Genomic DNA, 6,411 nt, shown 5'->3' with positions numbered 1-6,411 from the left:
GGAGAGAGCACCTGGCTATGATTTGAAATAGAATAGATGTTTTTTTTCCACATTTGTCACTTAACGCTGATCACATATATGAGATTCTTATTAACACCCAAGTAATATAATTATACAAAATGCATGCACTTATTTTCATACACATCACAATTTTCACTGTAATGGATTTACCGATACTTGTTTGTCTGTGCCGACATTTGAAAAGTTTATTATTATGTAATGCAAAAATAAATATAACTGATTGTTACTGAACCAAGCGTGTTCTTATCTTATTGATGACTGCTAAATGTACATCTCACCAGTGTAGTGCAGCTGCTGCAGGAGTCTAATAAAGTTGAACCTACAAAGGCATGAAGGACAGGTAGCCTACTGTAAGTGTGTCTCACAGGATTTAAAGGTCAGTGACAATCCATACCCTTCACTAAGCTCACAGTAAATGTCCAGGCCAGGTATAGACAAAACATTAAAAACTATATATCTATATATAAAAAATATATAAAATAAATAACACCTACTTTATAGCCTGCTGCTAGCCTGGTATGACCATCCCGATCTAGCGAGCTCACTGCTTGGGTCCGCAATATCGGTCTGGCCTCCGCCCCATAGAGAGCGATTTCGTGGGTGGGTGTACTTGCCTTGACAGAAAAACACCTTCAGCCAATCAGCGTTCAGCAAACTTTTGCCAAATAGCTTTTATACTAAGTTAGAAATTGCAAGGCTACGTTTGAATTAACGGACAATTACTTCTATCAGCCGCAGCCGGCCCCGTTACGGGGAGACGCCGAGATCTGCGCTCAGTGCTTGAACGTAGCCTACCGATAACCATGCGAACCCCTTCGCGCCTCTTCGTTCATTCCCGCGACGTCCGCGTTTGTTCTCCCTGGACCTCTGCCACGGAGGGCATGGGCATGTTATGTACATGCTACAGCTATAATAAATAATCACGAGGGATTGACGTTTGCATTTGTGGTTATGTTATGTACACTGGATGCTCTAGATTGAGTCATTCAGGTGTCGGATGGCTTGCGAGAAGAAGTGTTTATCCCATCCTCAAGGGGAAGCCATCGTTCATGGCGCCCGGGGACCAAGTCCTGGGGCCTCATTTATCATTGAGGTACGCCTTCTTTTACACGGTCTTTTTCGCGATTTCAGGCGTACGCCATTTGCCCCCCCCACATTGCGATTTATCAAGCCGAAAGGGCGGAAATTTAGTCGCCTTTCTCCGCGCTTTTGTACGACACCTCTCAAGTTGTCGTACCGATTTACACGGTGTTCTACGCCCTCTTTGAACACAGGGGGAACTGGCGACGCAGGTGGTGCGTCGGTGAATTACTATGTTTGACGGAGAGAATAAGAGCGACAGTTCATGAACGCACAAACATGTAGGCTAATAGCCCAATTCAGCACAAACATATATCGCAATGCAAGATTAGACGTGTCCTCTAACCGGCTCATTCATGCTCCGATATGGATTTGTTCCCCAAACTCAACCTATGCGCTGTCCCAAACCCTTCCGCGCTATATGTCACACACTTAATGCAGGCACTCCATCAAACGGCAATAATTGACCAATTAGATTGTCATCAATATGTGATCATGTGCAGCTGTTTGCTGCCCGCTAGGCATATAAATGACAGTCCCCCTGTGCGTAAAGCTAGACAACATGAATCCTGCACTACTAGTACTGCTAGTTGAGAATGCACGCGCCGATGGTGGGAGGAGGAGGATTAGGAGGGAGCGGGTGTTCCGCGACCAACACGATCTGCTGGCCCATGATGATGACTGGCTAATAAGCCGATATAGACTACCAAGAGCCGTGCTCTTGGAGCTATGTGCTGAACTGGGTCCAGCATTGGAACGGAGCACCCGGCGCACCCACGCAACATCCGTGCCAACACAGGTAGGCCTACGGACCACATACCATATAGAATAATGATGCCAAGGCAGCACTCCCAATAATAATGAAGAATGTGCTGTGAACATTTGGACATGATGAAGTGATGTAAATCCACTTGTCCTGGCACAGGTACTGACCACGCTGGGTTTCCTGGCAACCGGGACATACCAGCGGGAACTAGCCGACAGGTGTGTAATGTGTCTGATAACTCAACATTAGTTTGCTCATCCTTGGCCCCTGCTGGGTATGATCTAATCCTGCTAAATATTTCCCCCATAGGTCTGGAATATCTCAGCCGTCACTGAGCGCCATCATGCCTGCAGTCTGGGATGGCATCCTCAGGATGCACGCTAGGTACATCCGGTTCCCTTACTCTGTGGAGGAGCAGGCCGACACCAAAAGGCGATTTGCAGCAATGGCCGGTCTCCCCAATGTGATTGGGGCCATTGACTGCACCCACATATTGATAAGGGCACCATCCAATAATGAATACGTCTATGTGAATCGGAAAAATGTGCACACCATAAATGCCCAAATCATATGTGACGCCGACATGATCATCACAGGTGTAGTGGCACGGTGGCCTGGCTCCACACATGATTCGTTCATCCTGGCACACAGCAGGGTAGGGGCTAGACTGGAGGCAGGCGCTGCGCGTGACGGCTGGCTTGTCGGTGAGTGCATATGCCAATATACATATTCAAACCTGATAAGAATGAGAACCAGTTCTGACTGATGATTCTGTCACCCACAGGCGACAGTGGCTACTACCTGAGGGAGTGGCTGCTGGTTCCCTTCCCGGCCCCTCAGACTGAGCAGGAGACCCAGTTCAATGAGGTACATGCCCGGACACGGAATGTCGTGGAGCGCACCATCGGCCTCCTCAAGGGCCGATGGCGCTGCCTGGATTCGTCGGGTGGTAGACTCCTCTACCACCCGACCAAGGTCTGTACCATCATCCGGGCATGTACCATCCTCCACAACGTGGCAGTACGGCGCGGAGTGCACCTCCCTCCGGCCCTCCTCCCACGCCAGAATGTGGACCCAGCCCCTCTGCCTCCTCCACGTCATGAGGGGTACCAGCGGGGCCAAAGGGCCCGCGCTGAGGCAATGCAACAACTATGACCACCTGACAAGTAAGATTCACATTAACCATTTTATTGGGGGTTGGTGAGTGACTGTGTGAGGTGTGTGAGTGCCTTTGTGAGTGACTGTGTGAGGTCTGTGAGTGTGGCAGTGAGTGACTGTGAGGTCCGTGAGTGTGGAAGTGACTGACTGTGTGTGGGCTGTGACAGCATGTGTGAGTGTATGAAGTGCAGTGAGAATGTCCTGTTGGCCCTGGTGGAGAACTGTTGTGACCTCCACCAACTGCTGCACAACCGCCCCAATCCCTTCTGCCATGTCCCTCTGGGCCCCTAGGGCGTCCGTCTGGGCCTCCAGCACCGCGTCAGAGAGGGAGCCCAGACGGTCTTCCCCAGGGACAGGGACGCTGGCAGCAGGGACCGGGGCGCTGGAGCCAGTGGTGGAGGTGTGGACCGGGAAGTGGAGGCGTGGATGTGGGCGGTGGAGGCGTGGACCGGGCGGTGGAGGCGTGGACCGGGCGGTGGAGGCGTGGACCGGGCGGGGGAGGCGTGGACCGGGCGGTGGAGGCATGGACCAGGCGGTGGAGCCAGAGGTGGAGGCGTGGGCGGTGAAGGACGCCATGCTGGAGACGGAGGCGCTGGAGGCACTGGTGGTGGAGATGGCACTGGAGGTGGAGGCCGGCGCGCTGGAGGTGGAGGCTGCAACCGGCGGGGGCACGACCGTCAGGTCCAGGATCATTGCAGACTCCCCCTCCTCTGAGTCCCACCCCACGTCAGAGTCTGGGAAAACATGATTTAATTTAGTTGGGGTTTTTCAGTTAACCTTATTTACCAAGACACCTATGGTGAAGCCATATGTATTAGTTATGTTTGTCTGTTGCCAGCTTAATAAATGGTTAAGTGTGATTTACCGGGGTCGTCTGCAGTGACTGTCCTGTCCGACTCCTCCCCCTCCCCCTCGTCCGCCGGGACGACACCATCCGTGCATTCACGGCCATCCGTGCATTCACGGCCTATGATCACCTCGATGGTGTCGTCCAACGGCGTGGGAGGGGGTGCTGCCGGGCCCCCACCGGTGCGCACTACTGCCTGTCTGTAGTCAGTAATGCGCTTCTTGGCCTCCCTCTGTAACAATGCTAGTGTTAACATTGCACTACACACGTTGTGGTAGGAGGGTACACATGGGTATGAGATTAGATGTAGGCTATTACAGGAATGACACCCACCTTCAGGTCCGTCCACTTCTTCCTGACCTCCGTGGCACTCCTCCCTGTGGCGCCGGCCTCGTTGACCGCCCTCGCCACCTCCAACCACTCAGTGCCTTTGCGCTTGTTGGTGAGGCCCGGGCCATAGCTGATTAGTTGGGAGAGTATTAATCTCCCATGGGGGACAATGTCTAATGTGGTCCAACATTATGAAGTGATCATCTGGGGTTATTGTTCCATGTTTGTGGTCCTAAATCAATCATAGCCGGCCACATGATGTTGGGAATGTTTGCTTCCCTCGCAGCCACATGTTACAGTATGTCCGTGTATGCCCAATCCTAGATGCACAACACGTAGCTAAACTAGGCTACTAAGCTGTAGGAGCAAACAGACAAAGGTAGGCGATTTATACCTTCCGAAGAGGATTGCCTTCCTCGCGTGGACCTCACCAACTAGCACATGCACCTCCGTCTCCGAAAACTTCCGCTTTTTACCCCTTCGTTCCATGTTTCAATGTCCCGCCTGGGTGCTCCACGCTAGCCTTTTAAGCCGATTCCTTCCGGGAAACCACGTTTGGCCACTCATGGTTTTGACCATATATGGTTGGATTAGGGCGTGGCGAGGGCGGAACACGGGGCGCGTGCGCGTACGCTCTCTTCCCCGCCAGTCTCGGATTTCTCGTGCAGAAAAGGGCGTACGACCTTTTTGATAGATCCGAAAAGCGTGTATATATTCTCGTCGTACGCTCGATTTCGCATTTTCCGCGTTTTCGTCGTACGCCCTCTTTTACACCGGAATTTACACGCTCTTTGATAAATGAGGCCCCTGGTTTGTTTTGATTCTGTTTGATGTTTGTCCTTTAGTTATGTTACATGTGAAGCTTCTGTATTTTGTTGTCCATTTACCTTAGTTGTCAGCCTACTTTAGTTGTGTTATGTTTGTTAAATCTCTTGTTTTTGCACACAGGGACAAGTGAGAATAGGAAGATACCCTGGGGTCTACATCTTAACATCACGTAGGTTTACCTGTTGTTACAACCCTAGGTTAGAGTGAGCACCACCCACTGTACTTAAGGGTGCTTAGCACCTGCCAAGGGGGGTGGGGTTATTATTTCTTTTTGTCTTTTCTTTGGTGCCACTGATAGTTCTCCTTGATCCCTGTCTTGCTGATTACATTATATTAATACACCTTCTTGATTTATTATTGGTTTCTTTTTGTGTTGCTGCACCCTCACCTGCTATCTGTTGCCTTATGTTGCGCCCTTCCTCCCCGAGCCACCTTGTGGGGGCGTAACAGACCTGCTACTACAACAACCACAACAGGTGAAAGAGGCACTTGAATACTAATTGTTCTGAGCCATTCAGACCGGGAGGGAGTGATACTGCTCAACAATAAGCGTGATGGCGAAATTAACACATCTGGCTACTATCATTTTTTAAATATGATCCAAATGTCTTAGCCCCTCATGTGTTTGCCCTAGAATCAAGATGCAAGATTTATTTGTCACATGTAACGTAGGCCTACGTGTACAGTCACTAGGTGTGTAACGATACACTAATCTCACGATACGATACACGATATTGGGTTGACGATAACAATACGATACGATACACCAAGGGCAGGTGTGAAGCGTTGCAGTAGTGCTGCTGTTCACACCAATAGTGCATTTCTCCACATTTCTACTCCAATACACTTTGTGAATTTAGAGCTTAACTGTTGTAATATCATGGATAGGCCTAGAAAAAAGACGTGTTTGTTACCAACGTTGTATAACCAGTGTTCACTGATATACAATAAACATATCACAATATTGTTTTCACCTTGACGATACGTATTGTGACCTTTCTGTATCGTGATAAATTGTGGAACGATATATTGTTACACCCCTAATGTGATGTGAATCAAGATGCAAGATTTCTTTATTTGTCACATGTAACGTAGGCCTACGTGTACAGTCACAGTGAAATGTTGCTGCCGATTCCAAGATGATGCTCAATAACAGATACACTCCAATACTCAATTTACAAATGTACAAATAACACAGTAAATACAATTTCTATACAGTATAAACGGAGTAAGATAGATACCGGTCTGGATGGATTATGTGCATGCTATATATGGATATGAATGGACTTTAGTCATTTATATGGACTTTAGTCAACACGTTACTGGAGCCACTCACAACCGAGGTCACACCCTTTACCTTGTGATCACAAAGGGGTCTTAC

This window comes from Borostomias antarcticus, assembly GCF_949987555.1.
Source record: "Borostomias antarcticus genome assembly, chromosome: 9".
NCBI lineage: Eukaryota > Metazoa > Chordata > Actinopteri > Stomiiformes > Stomiidae > Borostomias > Borostomias antarcticus.
This window is presented reverse-complemented; position numbering follows the sequence as displayed.